General features: G+C 41.9%; 1 protein-coding gene across 6 annotated transcripts in view; it reads right to left on the reverse strand.

Moving 5' to 3' along the window:
- Nucleotides 1-18,896, reverse strand: part of DACH2 (dachshund family transcription factor 2) — a 242,414-nt gene that overhangs the window by 149,053 nt on the left and 74,465 nt on the right. The gene's annotated exons all lie outside the window — the stretch shown is intronic.

The raw sequence follows: 18,896 nt of genomic DNA on the forward strand, positions 1-18,896 counted from the left end.
TTGTGCCTCCCACTCCAGATATTAAATTTTTCAATCATCTTCCTTTGATGTTGTCTTAGTTTAATTTAAAAGCAATACAAACATGTCTGATTTACAAGATTTTTATCACCACAGTATCTTATCACCTCATTAGAGTAATTTGCCAAGGCTTTTGTCCCAGTTGATTCTAGAAGGGATTTCTTTTCACCTTCAGGTTCTTTTCCCTTTCTCAGTCTGTTCCTGAGCTGCTGTACCTCATCTCTGGGCACTGGGGGAAGTCCTGGCAAACAGGGAACTTTTGCAATACTACAAAAACCATCGGGCTCAGGCTCAGACTCTCTCTGGCTGCTGACCAAAAATGTTTTTATCTCCAGCTCTCACAAACATCCTTTAGAGTTTTGGTCACAAGGACTGCAGCTGCTTTGGGTGGTTATGAATGAAGAGGGGGACCCTGCCTGGGCCCTGAGCTGTGACAGAGCTGCTTTGCACTGAGCTGGGATGAGAAGCAAACCAGGAACCACACACACAAATGAATCAGTGATGTGTATATCTTTCCCCCCTTAAAATATGGTGACTGATCATACCTGCATAAAGAACACAGAACAGGGCAGCTGCTGCAAATAACAAACCAGAAACTTATTCTGGACCCAGGATATTATCTGTGTCTGAACACCCACCAGCACAAAGGACCATAAATGCAAGGCATGTGATGCTCTGTGATGCTTTAGAGCCATTCCAAGGGCTCTAAAGAGCCCCAGAAGTCACTGTTTTCCTTGATCTTGGCAAAGTGTAAGTCAGCAATGAAGAAGATCAAAAAAAAATTCCAAAAATTAGTTAATCAGAAGGATTTCAGTAGAATTTTTCTATTCAGCTGTACTGCCAGAAGCATGGAACTGATATGAAGTTACCAGGTCAACATCTTCAACAAGATGGTGACAAGGAACAGGTAAAAAGCAGATGTCTGTTCCTAAGACCAGCATTCATCAGAGAAATGGTAAGTTAAGAGAATCTCAACCTGTTTCCAGCTCATCTGATGACAGGAGATGCTTGAATAAAGATACTTTATTCAGAATCTGACCAGTTTTCTAAAATTTTTTTAATCCAAATTTAAACTATTCTTCTGAGAAGTGAAATGAGATTTTTTCCATAGGTGAGAAACTATTATCCACTGTAAAAGAAGCAAATAATAAAAGCCCAGTATGTCAAGATAAATTTTGATCTTCCTCCCTGCTACAATGTCCAAGAAAAATCATTTAATACTACTTCTATGAATTTGTAATTTCATCCCAGAAAGTAAAGAATAAGATAAACATTTTCTGTTTGTTTTTCACTTTCACAGCAACACCATCCTTACTTGCTTCTAGATGGTCACATTTTGCTGACATTTACAAACATTTCATGTTGATCTTACATGGGTCACATCAATCATCTATACAGTTTCAATGACACTTTGTTAAATAAACTGTCATGAAAGATTTATAGAGAATTTGATAAAAGTAAAGAAGATGTAGTTTAGCTTTTAAAGATGCATTACCCCTTTTCTGAGGTGTAATATCAGCTCTAAAATACCATTAAGCTTTTCTGGCAGGAGATGAAGTGAGAAAACAAAATGCACGCTTTCATCAGCACCGCTTATTTGCATCTACAAAACACAGAGAACAGAGCACCTGGAGGGAAAGGGAACCTCACCCCACTTGGTGTGCTCTGGTTGGCTCTCCCAATGCTTGGCAGAAGCCATTCATGGTCTTATCACATTATTTGAGCAAAAATTGCCTCCAGATTAAAAAATTACCCAAAACTCTACTTCAGATTAAAATCTCTACTGACAGTAAATTGATATTCCCAAATTCCCTCTCAAAATAGGGACTGCAGTCAAGTAGCACACTTGCATTCAAAACTCTTCTTCAGATAAATGTGGCCAGAGCAGCTCATTAAGATTTATTTAAAATTTTCAGACTTTACTGTCTGATGCCAATTTAATATTTGAGAGCAGAGAACAACAGTCTCACTATTGAGGAGGGCATTAATCATATTCCATTCATCAAGAAGAACCAAAATTTGACCAAACTTTTCAGCAGTTTTCCACCCCTGACTGATCCAGACACAAAAGCAATTATTTGTTCCACCTTCCAGTTACCTGCAGAGTCAGCTCTGCTCCTCCACAGCAGCTCCACTTGTTATGGAACACCAGCCAGGAATACAAGAACAAAATGTGGAAAGACTTCTCCACTTCTGCATTTAGGCTTGAAAAACCACAAGTGATAAATTAACACTTGCAGAAGAAAAAAAAGAAAAAAAAAAAAACAAAACAAAAACAAAACAAAACAAAAAAAAAACAAACAAAAAAAAAACCAAAACAAACAAAAAAAAAACCAAGACAAGGAATTTTTCCCTTCTTAAAGGGCATTATTTTGGCAACCAATGGGACAACATGAAATATTCCTCAAGAACTGTTCCACATTTGTGTGTGATGCTCATGACCCAGCCCTGTCACAACCTGTTCCCTTCAGGTAGTTATCCCATCCCAAAAGTGTCACAGTGAAGGTCAACAGTGGATAAACCCACTCTAAAATCAGACTGGATTCCCTACAAAGTATCTGTGATCAAATGTGCTGCAGGTATAAAGCACTCAACAAGCAGCCCTGGCACCTCAGTCTCCCACAAGTGTGTTAGAGTCCTTGCTATCAACATCACCCAGTTACTTTGAAGGGTTTCTCCCTCACTGTTTTCCTCCACATTTCAATTTCTGTTTCATTATCATAAATACAGAATTGATGGCCTAAGTTCAGATCTAGCTGGACACTGAAGAGTGCACTCCTTACAGAATGATTATCTTACAATCTGAGACCTGTACACAGGTATCTTCAATACCTCACAATAAAAAAAAGTGAAACTGCTTGGTTCCCCTGGCATCTCAGGGCTGACCTCACACAAACCAACACCCTCCCACTCCATCCCTCCAGCCCAGCAACTCCTCCATCCCCCACTGCTCCACCTCCAGGGCCAGAACCTGGATTTCAGGTTGCACAGCTCCTTTTGGTGTCTCAAGACCCTGAATTCATCTCTGCAGCCTTTAAGGGAAGAGACCTTGATGTTTGGGGTGCATCCATTTATTTTTTTGTAGAGAAACAAAGAAGACACACACACTGTACCTGTTCTGTGTCACAGAGTCCCACCAGCCAGAGCTGAAACCCCTGGCAGGTTCCAAACACCCAGAGCTAAAACCCTTGGCAGGTTCCAAACACCCAGAGCTGCTCTTCATGCAGGAACACCATGGATCTGCCTCCTGCAGGATTTGCTGAACTGACTTTGCTCTCAGCAGTCACTTATTCAGAGGGAATCTGACTTGGTGTTTTTAAAAAACCCCACAAATCTGATCTGCAGCCAAATCACAACAGTAAGTGGGAACTCAACTACATTAATTTGTAGATATTGTAACTACTGCATTACCAGCAGTGCTCCCAGATACTGTGAATTCAAATAAAAAAGGCTAGGAGTTTAAAGGCAGCAATTTACTCGGTTATTCAACACATCTGTCAAATATATTACTGAGTGGTAAATGAATAAATATTGGATTTCAATTGCTATGACTAGAAATAAATGGGAGCCATTCTCCAAGCAGCAGCACTGTGAGCTACAGGCTTTCAGTGAAGGCTTAGTTAAAGGAAAAGCAGAGTAATTAGAGTAATTCCTATATACTCTGAAAAAATACCAGTCTGTGATGTGATGGATTGAATAACTAAAACAAAATTGTCTCTGTTTAACCACACCATGCAATCTTCAGGAAAAACAACACCCTAACCCAGGGATATATTCCAGTGGGATATCCCAGAGAGACCCCAAGGGTTCAACAGTTGAGGTCCAGAGATGCATTTCATACTGAAATGAGCATTCCAAGTATTTTCAAATATCTTGGAAATAACTTACATGCATTCAAAGATGCCAGAACTAGATGCATTTTAAATCGTTTAGATCATATACTAATGATTGTTTACTAGGTGAGATATCAAATTATGCAATTTTATATATATAGATATATATATGTGTATGTGTGTGTGTGTATGTATATATATGTATACATATAACTATTATTATTATTGTGTATAAATTACTCAAGTCACGCTTATGACTACTGAAAATAACATTATGAAATTATCACTATTATATAACATTATTAGCTAACATTTTAGCTAATATTTTACTGGTGGATGTGCAATGAAAAGATGGCACAAGGGCCCAACATGTCTAATTGTCCTGCAGCCAGTGAAAAGCTCTAACAGAAAAAGAGAAATAAGTCTCTCACCATGACAACAGATTTGTGAGCTGTTCTGCTGAAGTTTCCTTCAGATCTGAACAACTTTTGAACTGTCACATGCTCTGAAACAGGAAATCACACACATCACCCACACTCTAATGAAGTTCAGAGCTGCAGGAGAAGCGGAGGAGCCTCCTCAACCTCCCAGCATGGAATTAACACGTCTGTCTCTGGAACAGACACACAGGATGTGCTCCAAACCACCCTCGTGCCAGGGCATTGAATACAGAATATTGGTGTGAAGAAGCATCAGACCAAGAAAGCAACTGGCTCCTCTTCATTATGGTACCAAAGACAATTAATAGTCATTGACTGCTGTGACTGCACAGGCTCTGCTGCTGGGGGAAGACAAGGCTCTGCTTCCCAGGCAGACCTTCCACCCCAAAACACAGAAACCCTCCTTTCCTAATTCCCAATTAACCAAAGATTAATTCACTGTTTTCACCCCAAAGCCCAAGTTTGACAGTCTGACTCTCCAGGGACACACTGGGTTACACCTTTCAACACAAACCCCTGGCTTACACAACTTTGGTAGTTCTGGGAAGATTTAATAAAAACTTCAGAGCTGCACAGTCTTCAAAACCACTCCTGTAACAGCAAGGATCTGGCTACACTGTCTGCAGATTACAGATTTCACTCCATGGGCTCTGGCAGGGCTTGGCACATCAAAAATGATACAAATAGGCTGAAATCCTGCCTGAGTCCAGGCTGATTATCACTGACCCATCCCTTTGCTGGGCAAACAGGGAATGCCACTGACCACGGGCACCTTTTAGCCCAAGAGCATCATCCCAGCAGCTAAACCTTCTGCTGGAGCAGAGATCCAGAGCAGGGCTGCTCCTACAGCCCCCTGCTCAAGATCATCAGTGGCCTCTTAGTTTGACATTTCAGATTTTCCCAGTCTTTATCAACGTGTGTTACAGGCTGCTGAGGGAACTACATAACAGGATTAACTAATGGCAATAACCCTCTTTTGTCAGAGAGGATTACTGTCATTCAGCACTGGGGGAAACTGAAAACCAGGAGTTCCTTTTGTGGTATTTATTTAATATTCTACTCTGTAATCTGTTTGCAACAGTATTAGTGCAAAATGTCATGGGAAGATGTAAACACTCACCAGATTCCTTTTTGTACCTACAAACAAACCAAATGAAAAACAAAAAACAGTTTGTTTCCTGTCGCTCAAGCCGTTCCAAGATCCTGATGCTCTATGTTATTTAACATTTTCAGCTGACTTTGGGGACATTGTAGACTGCTCTGATGAGGCATGTTCCAGTGTCAGCCAACAGTTTATCCCTGGCACGCTTGTCAATCAAAATAAAACTAACAGACGGCTTTCTTTGTTTCAAATGAGCTTTCCCTGGTCATTAAAATTCACTTTTTATTACAAAAACTACCATTTGGAGAGAGCAAATTGAAATGTTCGTGGTTCCTACTGAATCAGCTCCTACTGGAGTTGACTGTTGCACAAGAAACTTGAAAATATAAAAAAGGCATTATTTCAGCACCTCTGGGCTACCCATGCTTGGCCTCTCTGTGGCTTGGTAAGAGCAGAATGCCCATTTCATACAAACCCTGTAACCAACATTTTGGCACCAAGATGACATGATTTCCTTTAGTGCTTTCAACAGCAGGATATAAAAGTTTAGAAAATTAACATTTTCCTAGGACTGGGCAGCAAGAGCCAAGGCACATCTCTTCAGAGAACATAAAACTGTAATAGTTATTGACAGGCTACTTTTTAGAAAACATTGGGTTTCCTATGCTAAATATTGAGGAAATCAGGCTCTCTCAGATTAGGTTTTTAAACTTACAGCAAAAGCATAGAAGTCAATAAAATTACATATGGAATATGTATTCCTGGCAAAAATAAAGTGCTTCCAGCAACGCCAACTTGATTTTTTGGGAGATAAATCAAGAGGCCATCCAAATACATCCTGACAAAAAGCCATGATTCCCAACCAGCCCTCGTGCCACAGAATGCAGCCTGATGATCTGTAATGATGTACAAATCATGTAAAGGAAGCCATGATTTTATCTGAAGCTCCCACACGAGTGAGAGTTTAGACCACTGCAAATACCAGATTTCCTTTTCCTTTTTAATAAAGTTTATTAAAAAGCCTGAACAAACAAGGATTTGAAATCATTATCTCCCTTCTCTACAGGGAAATTGTGCATATAGCCTCTAATTTTGTCAATTACGAGCATGTGGGATTTCAATTATTATAAACACACTTTCCTTCCACTGACAGTGATACAAATCCCATCCTACAGATTGATTTTTCAGCCCTTAAAATCACTTTCTTTTTCGTTAACAAGCACCATCCTCTACAACAGTCCTCAGAATAAAAAAAGGAAAATGAGCAGCTTTTTTTACATCTTCCACGGACCAGACTTTAAACACAGAATGTAACCATTTTAAAAAAATACCTGAAATGGTCTAAGGTATTGTCCAGGGCAACGTAACATTTTAAAAAGAAAATTTTTCTGTAGTTTGGAAGAAAAGAGGAAAAGAAACAAATGTGCAAAACTTAGTCAAGGTGCTGAATCATAACCCTTGTGCCTTAAACCTACGTGACTGACACAATTTGCACAGGAGGCAGCAAAAGCCCAGACAAATTTCTAGTAATTGTGATAGAATACCCTGCTTCTCTCAAATCAAGTTCATTAAGAGCTCATTTTTGCCCTCTCTATGCAAACTGCAATATTTGAGTACAAACCCAAACCTGTTCTGTGTCCCACAAGCCTCACCTCGACTGCATTTTCCACTCTCTGTGAGACACTCAAAAACCTTCCTGGAGTGAGGACAGGTGACACTGACTGCTTCACCTCTGTCCTCCTGCACTGCCCCTCTTCTGGAATACAGAACTCCATTAGTTTGACAGAATTTGCCCCTGACTATTCCACGTTGTCTGTTATTTCCTGGATGCTCACAAACTGTTTACTAATCACAGCATATTTCTAGTTGAGTGCTCTATAATTTCCAAGCTTTTCCTCCTCCTTCCTCCCCTCCTCTCTGCTGGTGCCTCACTCATCCCTCCATGGCTTTCCCAAGTTAGCCATTAATCACTCCGACACCTCATCCACTGTTCCTTAACTCCACAGCACCAGACCCAGCTGATTTCAGAACATCTACCCCAAAAAAGCTTTCTGTCACACTTGTTTTCTCACTCGAGTTTGGCTCCTGCACTCCTGTCACTGCTGTTAATTGTGTCACACATCTCATCACAGGTGACCTGGAGCCATGAAACTCTTCCACCTTCCCAGCACCATCTGTTGCTGCCCTTCCCTTCTCACTGAAGCACACCAGCCTGGTTTTCCTGAGATGGACACATGGAATGATTCCCTATCCAATGGCATCTCCCACTGTTCTCTGACGCTTTCAGCTTTTGTATTTTTTAGATTTTGTTCTGCTTTAGTGTGTGGGTCTAAGCTTCATATTAGGGGATGGTGAGCTTTCTGCACAGAGCAGGGAGATGAAACAATTTCTTCTCCAGCTGGGGACCAAGGACAAATGATCCAAATCTCAGGCACAGGAGCACAAACAGTGGTGGACTAAAGAGAAAAAAACAGGAAGAATGGGACTTCATGGGCTAAAGCTGGAATTGGACAATTCACTCCAATATGTAAATGGATCGGAACCTGTGAGCAGCCATTCATTTTTTGACCATTGTGGGTTGTGCTGCCCAAGGTGGATCTGTTGAGGTCTCTTAATAAATTCCCACTTTACTCACAAGCTCTGTCCAGAGCATCACAAGGCATCACTCTGCCCCTTCCCATGCTGTGCCCCGTGCTCCAGCTGCTCTGCTCTGTCCCAAACACCTTCCCTGAGCTCCCTCACTGCCACAGTGTGCCCAGACTGTCAGAGACAGATCCCAACTCACCCAAACCAACCTCTTTCCACAGCTGCTATTTTTACTCTGCAAAGCAATCATCTGTATTTGTACCCACATTAATTTTTTTTTTTTTTAAAGGAACTATAAAGTTTCTTGAAAATTTTACCCTTCTACTGCCATGGAGTTGTTATTTCTTCATCCTAATACACCAGTCTGCATTATTTTAAGGCACTTGATTTATTTCTTCTTCGACTTGTCATATGGTTTGTTAACTCTTGTTAACCCTCTCACCCTACTTCTATTACATTTTGACATTCTCAACTAGCTTTTTTGCAATACACTTTACTTTAAAGCTTCTTCATCTGACATATATATATAAAAATTTTTTTTGGGGGGGAAGTATATAATGCATTCCAGTACATGCTGGTTATGTTGGGCTTGGAAAAAAATTCACATTACTACAAAATCTGTGCTTTAGATGATTCTGCTCTAATCCACAGAGCTCCTTCATGCTTTGGTGGCCTTCCAGAGGAGCCACCACCACATCCAGAGCCCTTCTCCCACATCATCTCCCTCCAGAGCTCAACCTTCAGGCAAGTGCACAAGCCCTGCTTTAAAGGCAACATCTCTTTCTTCTTTAGTTGTCTTTGCTTCCCAAACAAGCTGCATCTTTACAGTAACATTCCAGCTTTGTGAATTATCTGATAACTCTCTTACATAACAACCATAAATTATGATCACATACGGATTTCTTAGCTGCTTTTCCTGTTTATTTCCCTGTCCCACTGAGATTACAAAACAACTGTAAGGTGATCTGGAGCCAACTCATCACCCTGCTTCTTGTACCCACCCTAAAAACATTTACAATAACCTCATGTATTTGTTTTTTGCCATCCCACTCTAATTCCAATCTAGAATCCTTATGCTTAATTAGCAAGTTCATATGTAAACACACACAGCACCTTTCTCAAATGGAGCATTCCAACGAACACATTTATTTCCCTCTGGTATTAACACTTCCACTGGCTCAGAATAGATTAGTCAAGGAAGAAACTATCAGAACAAACAAGTAGTTCCTAAATCACACCATCAGCAGAGTTCCTGATCCACTGATGGAAATATAACCACCCTGTTTCTTGCAGAAATCATTAATTACAGCCTCTGCACAGTCCTACTCCATTTGGGAAATGCAGCAAAATCCAGAGGGCTCAAAGGTACACCAGCCTTATCCAGAGTTGGCTGAAGTCTCTGAATGCAGTGATGTAAATGCAGAATTACCCTTCTCCTCTTGCCCTCAAAGCCTCTGTATTTATTTCCCTGCACACTCACTCCCCTCAGCCACCCTCTCATTTCCACACCCCACCACAGGCTGTTCCCAGCCCATTCTCAGCTCCAGCCACACACTTCCAAAGCAGCACATCCTGAGGTCTCCTACAGCTCTCTCACAGCACAAAATGACACGATACAACATTGATCCAGCTGCTGTCACGCAGTGCCCCTGACTGGAGTAAAGTCAGCAAGGGTGCCCCAAAAATGAGTGCAGCTCACGTGCAGAGCAGCAGCCAAGGACTGGTGCAGCACTGGCTGTGAGTTACCCTGACCCCAACCCAGCAGGAGAACAGCAATTCTGCAACACTACTTTTCCTACTTAGTATTTCTTATTCTGTTTCTGACCATTTTGTTTAGCTCCCACCTTCCTGCTGAATTCTATTTAACAGGAATTAGGAGTTTGTCTTCCCTGAGCTGTGCTTCATTAGCCATTCAGTCAGGGAGCTGAGCTTCTCTTCTCTAATGATTTACTTTTTTAGGCCATGCTAAACTTGTGTGCAGTTAAATTAGGAACATTACTTTTACTTAAGTAAAGAACAGAAGAAAGAGACCAAATGTTATGCTGCAAGATTTTTCTCTGATGCCACATAGATGTCCTTAAAATTGAGTTTATTCTACATGATCTTTTCAAAAACATGTCAGCATGCATCAATAAATTCCATTAAAAAGCAGGACTATCTACAAAGTATTTTTTTATCCATAGAGCTTTGACTTGAGACAAAAATTATTTCATTTGTGAAGTAATAATGCTGTAACACATAATACTGTTACTCTAACTAAACCAAACAATAAATATTTGTAAGCTCCAATGACACACTGAGCTCCAAGCTCAATTGCAGAGCCTCCTCTGGAAATCAGACAAACACAAATTGTTGATAAGACCTCACTGGATCATTCTGGAAGAACAGCAAGAGAAGAATAGTGTAATTTGCTATTACAATGACAGTTTTCTTTGCATACAATCTTTTAACACTCCCATGTTTCATAACACTGACTTTTATGCAGCAGAAACAGATTTGGAGCTGGGGCATCCTCACAATGTCCCTTTCTTGAAAAGCTGTCAGAATTTTGAAAATTCCAATTTTCTCAAATTTAATTTGGATGCCATAAACCTGTCCTTTGATTAACATCCTTTCCCACTCCCAGGATTACACATGTGATAATTAGCACTGTCAACTCCCTTTATATTTGTACAGTGAAGCCAACTGAGGCCTTTGCTCAAACTGGCTTCAACTCCTGCCTGGATCTCCTCCTCTCCTAAATTCCTGCTAGGATCAGCAGCAACCACTGTCACTTGAATTTTGCCTCTCCCCTTTCTCTAAATCTATTCTGGCTTCCCAGCACTAACCTCAGTCGATCCTCCCTGCCTGAACACAGTTTGCAGAACTGGAACACTTCAGGACACTGGGGAATGATCTCCTACTCCTGCCAGCCGCTTTGAGGCAAAAAACCCAGGATTGTGCTCAAGGCAAGCAGCTGAAGGAAGATGAGTGGGGCGTAAAATAGGGACTTGGAGGCCAAATCTGAAGAAGAGAGATGAGGGCCTGTGAATGGAGCGAAGGAGTGGGGTAGAGCAGGAAAGGGAGGAAAGTCTGTGGTGTGAGCCAAGACCAGCAGAAGTTTGTAGCTGCTCAAGCACTCTCCAAACACGATGCAGCTCAGCCTCTCCACCACACACACATCCATGGGAGGTGCTGCCAAAGGCACCCAGCTCCTCCTGGGCTGGATGGCCACAGGCACAGCTCCATCAGTCCCCACAGCAGGGCTGGACAGCCCTGTCACTGCGACACCCCTGCGGGTGGCACTGGAGCAGATCACAGCAGCTCTGGGGTCTGACTGCCTTCCCAAGAGCACAAGTAATGGCACACACACAGAGTTGTGCTTGAAGACCACCATGGAGACAACCAAGCACCCAAAATGATGTAATTTCAGACCTGAGGCTGCTTGTGCAGTTTAAGTTCTGCTGTCCTTCACAGCCATCCCACAGGACACCTCAGGGATGGACACCCAGGGCACACTGTGGGCTCAGGCAGCTGGAGAGCAGCCTGGCCTCACCTCACTGCTCTGCACAAAAAAGGCATTTATGAGCATTTAAAGGATCATTTCCCAGCTCGTCCATCGATCACACACATGGACACACAGCCTGGAATACAGGATGTGTCATTAAACCTTAGACAGACGGGGCACGGAGTTACTGAGACTGGCACAGAGTGGTGCAACAGTTGTTGGGTAAAGTTTCAGATCCAAACAAACCTTCAAGAACTGTTTCAGAGGACACAAAAATGCTCATTTCAAGGCATAATTCACACCAGCATTCCAGAGGAAGACTGAGAGAAGTTTTAGAAGAAGACAGGCCTGGTTTTGGAGTTTCTGTGATGCCCTGTGACACCAGCAGGGCTGGGATGTGCTGCAGCGAGGGCTGGTGAGAGCTGTGCTGCAGCTCTGCTTCAGCAGCTCTGCTGAACCCACCACAAGACAAAGCAGACACAGTTCCAACTAGGAACAGCTGTTATTTTCCAATTAAAAATCACAAGACCAAAATATTAATTTATTAAGCAAGCATTTAGTTCGCGCAGCCACAACTACAATTCTGAGTAATATATTCTTTTTTTTTAAAGAGAGGCTGTTGGGATGTCTCTGGCATAAATAACTTAATGTGAAAAAACAGTTTATTGTTTGCTGCTGATAGGCAAACAATGCTGTTCCATATTGTGAAATACTGGCTCAACATGTAAAGAACTGTAAAGGATTTTCCTCAGCAGGGCGAACAAAATTTGTTGACATTTCTCCAACTGTTTTACCTAATAAAGTATTAGCTGAGTTAGGCTTTGAGAAAGATTATCTTCTGCTATCATAGAAGCAAGTTAATAAAGTGACAATAACAAACTGATGTATCTGTCAAAGTTTATAGATAAGGATGTCAAGCTATAGGTTATCAGCCTACAGAACTGACACTGTTCATACATCACAGCCCCCCAACACACACTCTGTCAGCATTGTTTATTTTCAGTCAGGACTTAAATAATGACCATGTACTAAAAATGCCTTTGGGGAACTGCTTTGTCTTACATACTGTTCACCTGTTTACTTCAGAGTAAGTTTTGACTTGCTTTTATTTAATTTTCTGTTTGAACAGCTGGTATTTATCAACTTCAAATGGACTTCAGGTCAATACACTGCAAAAAATTTTACTGCCTTTTCTGCACTTGCTGCACACACAGAGCCTGTAAAATGCTGATGAGAACAGCTCCCCAGCCAGCCCAGCTCCAGAGGGAGCCAGGGAATGTCCTCCATGGCCCTGAGACCAGGGCAGCACTGGGACAGGAGAGCACAGAACAGGAGGGGGGTCCCAAGGCTCCAGCACAGGAATCACACCCACTCTGTGCAGCCCACCACCACCAACAGCCTTCACTCCTTCCTCTTCCTCCTGCCTGTGTTTTTTACAGTATTCAAACCTGGTGATCCAGAAGAAGGCAGGAGATGCTATGGGGTTGGTTTTTGTCTGTGGTTTTGAAACAGTCTGTGGCAGAGAAAGCAGCAAGTCCTGCTGAAGTCAGAGCTGAGGATGGAAACAAGACACAACCATGGAAGAGAAAACCACCAAACTCGATTTCATCCTAAACACATGAAGAAATCTCTTTTTTTTTCATAAACACATAATTAATTAGTCTTATAAAAACTATTCCTGAAGAAGTTATGAAATTAGTTAGACTGAGTGGAAAAAAAAAAAGAAATCAAAATGCCAGTAGAAAAAATAAATGTCTGGCTATAACTATGAACATGAAGGGTTTCCATCTATTTATTCTTTTTTTCTTCTCTATGCCAGGCAGGGTGACTGAAAGATACTATTCTACCAGAAATCACTTACTGGAACTGACAGCTCTACCTGTCATATTTGACAAAGCAAAAAAGAATGGGAAAGATCATGAATTCTTAATTCAAACAAGTGTCTATTACTTTTTTTGGAATCATTGTCTGAGTATGAGTCTTAAGATAAGGGCTAAAAATTAACATATTACTCTCAGAATGCTTTTTCTGATCAAAGGATTTTTCTTACTACTACAGTACTTTTTTTAAAAGGGAACTGCAGTGAAAGGGCACATTTAGAATCTCCATTTATTAATGGCAGGAAGAGGGGAAGGAATTGGGGGCTGGGGAGTTGAATGACACTACCTTAAGCAGAAACTGCTCCTGACAGTTCATCTCCCTGAACATTAAATTGGCCTTTCTAGGTACCAAATGTGGGGACCTGAGTTTTACAGAATGATGCCAGGACTGGGGTATGAGGGTTCCCATGCCCCTACTCCTGCTCAGAAGAGCAAACAACATATGGGCTTTGGGCATGAAGACACAAACATTCACCTGATACCTCCTAGTGCTGTATGACCTTAACCAAGATCAGAGATCCTACTCCTCCTGCAGTCAATTGCATCAGTTAGAAAAGGCAGTCATCTAAAAAGTATTTTTTAAAAATCATTCATTATGTAATAAACCATTTGCAAATAAAAGCCTTTCTTCTGCAGTCATTTAAGTTCTAACCCAAGTCAATCACTTCTTCTAGGACAGTCAGGTTAACTTACACACCAGAAGGCATAAAAAGAGCTGATTTACACAACCAACACTTTTAAATACAAGTTATTCAATGGCAGACTCAGAAAAGCCAAGTGCACAGCAGAGATCTGGTTGTCCCAGCTCCTGTTGCAAATAAAAATGATCTGTTTTCTCAGACTGAAGTCACTCTATTTCGATAATGCTGTGCACTGCTTTTACAGAAGGGACTTCAGTCCCTTTACATGTAGGACAACTGCAAAAATCCCTGCAACATTTGCCCATCTCGTGGAGTAAGAAGCTCCAAGACCTGAGCCTCGAGCTGGAAACTTTTCCTCAGGAGCCCAAGCCATTGTGTGAGAGGAACCAGGGGGTGCCAAAGGAGTTGGTTGCTATGGTGGCATCTCATAAATCATCAATTATTGTCTGTTATTATGAAGGTGACAGCCTCATAAAGAGATTTGCATTCTCGGCTAATTTTAAGAATTTTTTTTTTTTTCCTGCAGACATCATTTGCTTTGTAAAAGAAATGTCATGACAACCAGAGAACACTTAAGCTTGTTATCGGGTAGTCAGGCAGCCGCTTGGCCCCCATCACTTTGGCATTTGAGCACTGGAGCCTCCTTTGCATTATTGAGTAGTTTATCTTTACAGTTCATAAATATATTTCTGAACGTGGGGACGGCATAATAGGAGGACGAGGGAAAGTGATGGAGGGCTCCTGGTTGCCACGGCAACCTAAACTGATCAATTCCCTGTCACTGTTTTAAAAGAGGCACCACTCTCCTGTGGCCCCCGATGCTAATTACAAATGCAGGCCCTTCGCTGGCATGTTCAGCTTCCAGATTAAAGCAGTTCATGCCTAATTTATCATTTAACATGTCCTCCCACATTTGTGGTGCCGTACGGAATGAATAACAACTTCACTTGTTTACAGTGTTTTCAACTTAATTTCACTAATTAGTTTTGCAGTTGCAGGAATCCGAGGGGGCAGTGTCCCTTCTGGAATGCTGCGCACAGGCAGGGAATGGGCAGGGAATGGGCACATGGACAGGCAGGACCACCCTCCCCATGCCAGCTCCAGGCTCTGCCCCCAGGACCCCCACCATCAACACGTTATATACTTATATCCCTCTTATTTTCAATCATGTTTTAAGTGACTGGGAGACTTTTTATGGGAATGAGAAAGAAATTATGGAAAACCTGGTTTAGTTTTGTAGTAGGATAGTTTGTGCTGTCCTGTGCAAAGTTTGAGATGAAAATGCTGCTGGATTTACCCTGAAATTTGACACAATTTGGCCACTGACTGTCCTTCCAGCCAAACTTCTGCTACTTCCTTTGAGGATTTTGACCAAATTTTATGCAAACTGAACTTTCAATGAGTGCTTCAACACAGCATTCATCACTTATTGAACTCAGACCACTCAGAATGTTCTTCCAAATCTTCCTAACCAGCATTTGTGTCTTGGAAAACCCTTTCCCACCCTCTGAACTCCAGAACAACAAAGAACAGTGTGAAATCTCTACAAGGAAAACTAAAATGTGCTGGACCCAAAATGCTCTCAGTCATGACAGAAGTAATTACTCAGATATCTAGGAAAATAAACCCACTTAAGGAAGCCAAAAATTACAACAGCCAAACTCTGGTGTCCTAATATCTGGAAAAGTCTCTGACCTTTCTGCTCTCAAGAATGATATTATAAAATCTCCATGTTCCAAAACTGCTCTGTAATTTGAAATTAAAAACTAAAAAAAAAAAGCTGGAACCTGTAAGACTCCTCTCTGGCAACGGGAAGAGTTCTGCTGCCGCCAGGGAGCTCTGGATGAGGGAAGGGATTTTGGTTCCTTGGTAATATTTGCACTGCTGCAGTCACAAAGGAGATGATTTGACAGCCTCTGCCACAGGGCTCCTTCCCAGAGCTCCTGTTAAGCAACAAAAATCGTACATCACAGAAAGGGCAAAACCCCCCGAGGGTCTCGGGGGCTGCCCGGGCTGTGCCTCCAGCTGCTGCTCCTGGGGACAGCTGGGCCAGCCTGGCTCAGGGCAATCCAGCTCACATCCCCAAGCTGGGCGAGCATTGCTGGCACTGCCGGGCTGCCCCGTGCCCAGGGCACAGCCCCGTGCCCATTCCCAAGGGAACGGGGGCAGCTCGGAGCCCTGAGGAGGGATCTCTACCCCAGAGAGCGCAGGGATGCGCGAACGAGAACACAGCACTGCTGCCACGAGTGGAAGTTTGTTTCTAAAATTAAAAAAATAAATAAATCCGTAACAACAAAACTTTTCTCATGTATGATCTACATTCTCTGTCATTTGCATGTGTTTTGTCTTCCATCATTTAGCCCATAATACCCTTAGTGATGAATACTACAGGGCAAGGCCAGACCTCTGGCAATCAGCAGCGTTAAGCACAGCTTAATTCTACAAAAACCATCCCAAAACCAGCAAGTCTATGCTCTTTGCCCTGATAGGAGATTTGGCATTCTTTTAAACACAAAAAATGGCCAGAAACTCCACAGAAAAAAAGAAACAAGCTTGAAAATTACTCTATATTAGCACTGTGCATGTGTGTGACTACAAGCACCCCTGTGACAAGATGGGAACAAACTGTTTCCTTCTTATATTAATTTCACTATACAAAATTTTGAGATGATTTGGAGATGACAGCAGGGTATCCTCCTGTCTTCCCCCCAGGCCCCTTTTGAGGAACCCCTTTCAAAACCTGCTGTAGTACAGTAAAGCTTGGGCCATGCAATGGTAGCTGGTGCCCTCCTTCAGGACAGTATCCTTAGGGCCAATATCAATTCTTTAAAATCCTCACTAACACAGAAACCCTTCTTTCCCATTTCCTCCCTACAAATAAGCCAAATTCCATTAAAGGCAATTGCATCAATTGCATCACACTGATGTAAGCAGAGAGAAAAGCTTTTTTTTGCCAGCAGAAACCGACACCAGCTCTTGACTCACTGCTCCAGTGCTTCTGCCTGTTTGTACACCCACATCCTCCACCAGCACATGCTTTTTAATGTCCCCCTTTCCATCAGTTCCTTGTAAACTTACATTTTCCAGTCCTCACAGCCTTACACCCTAAACTTGAACTACACATTGGTACTAGCACACAGCTACACACCACACAGTTATCAAAAACCAGTTCCAAATAAAAGCACAACCCCTCCCGAGATTAACCACTGTATCTGCTGCTCTCAGGAAGATCCAAACCCAAGATGTGTATTTCAAACACTAAATCACACTGGGTTCTCCACTTGTGCTTTCAAATCCATCTGTCCCTGCTAGCCACTGACCACAGCAGCAGTGAGCCCAGAAGCAGAACTTGGGCCAGGAAGGATCTGGAGAACTCTAATAGCTCTAAGAGAGCTATTCACTGCACTCTGTTTTATCTACACTGCATTGTTGCAGCTGCTAAATAGTCTGCTTCTTGTTTAAGTCAGTCTGTAACTGTGTTTAAGGCATGCAGGAGGCTGTGCACTACTCCTCAGTGTTACTCAAATAAAGACAACATATTAAGAATAATCACTCCATCTCTATAAAACAGTTACACGCTGCTTAGAAGAGAACATGACAAATACTTTAGCTCTTTGTGAAGCACCATAATTGCTCATGATTTGCCTTTTCATGATTATATCCTCATTCAAGATCTACTTACTCACTGAGTCCTTAAAGCTGGTGCAGCATTGACTATCAGCAAAAGTTAGGATGGCTTGAACACTTAAGGAACAGATTGTTCCAGCCATGAAGGATTTAACACTCCTCTCTGAATACTGGTGTATTTGTCATGACACACTGTGTTTTATTACTGTCTCAATGTTGTTATTTAGTGAACTTAAGCCTTCATCACCTGCAGAAATCCCAGGCCCAGACTACACCCTCTGGACAGACACAGATGCTGGTGCAGTCACTTCAGTTTTATTTCAGCTGCCGAAGTTTAAATTCAAGGGAAGCTGGGACGTGCTGGCAGCAATGTAACACACCAAGGATCTCCACTGGGCACAGAATCTCTCCCAACCCGCTCTAAATCTGTTTGATTTTGCTTTAGGATAACTAAAAGTTCCCCAAGAGTTAATGCAGCACCTTCGGGTTATTAAATGGAACATGCAGAACATTACATTATTATGCTGCACATGGCTAAGGAATTTTAGTATTCACAGGATTATGGTAATTAAGTCTTCCTTCACTTTGGGTGATGTGACACTTGCTTGACTATAATGTCACTCCACTTAAAGTCTGTGTAAACAACATTATCTTAGTCACTCTGCATTACATTTCCAACTGTGAGCAAAATTACAAGGTCAAAGTGGACAAGAATGTAGGTAATCCCAAGGAAACATCATGTAAATGACTCGCTCAAGGTTCAAGCTGGGTTTTCAAGGGTGGTAAAAGGCTTATGTACTACACTGGTATTTTAGTCCTGCTTTGCAGAAGGCATCAGTGCCAAACTGCAGTTCTGTGTGTAGGGGCATTTAGCTGCTCAGGACTCTGCAAACTTCTCCTTTGGTAAGGACTGGGCTGCCAAAGAAATGCACAGAGTAGAAGAGGACTGATTTTGAAGAAAAAGCTGTATGGAACCAGCAGAATATTAATTAACTCTATAAGTGACAGATGCAAACAAAGAAATATATATTCCAGTGACATCATTAACATAACACAATAAAACCCCCATTAAACTGTCAGTCAGAGAGCTGGGAAATATATTAACCTCATTGTTAAGAACAAGTCTTTTAATTCACTTAGCTGGACTTGCTTTACCTTTGAATATCAAATAGGAAAGCATTTAATGTCTTTTTTGTGATTTTGATTGTTGGAACAGACAAACTTGCAGCTGAATTTCTTTTACCCTAACAAGTACACAGTAAACTCCAAGCACACAGATGTG

Source organism: Passer domesticus, chromosome 7, assembly GCF_036417665.1.
Source record: "Passer domesticus isolate bPasDom1 chromosome 7, bPasDom1.hap1, whole genome shotgun sequence".
Classification (NCBI taxonomy): Eukaryota; Metazoa; Chordata; class Aves; order Passeriformes; family Passeridae; genus Passer; species Passer domesticus.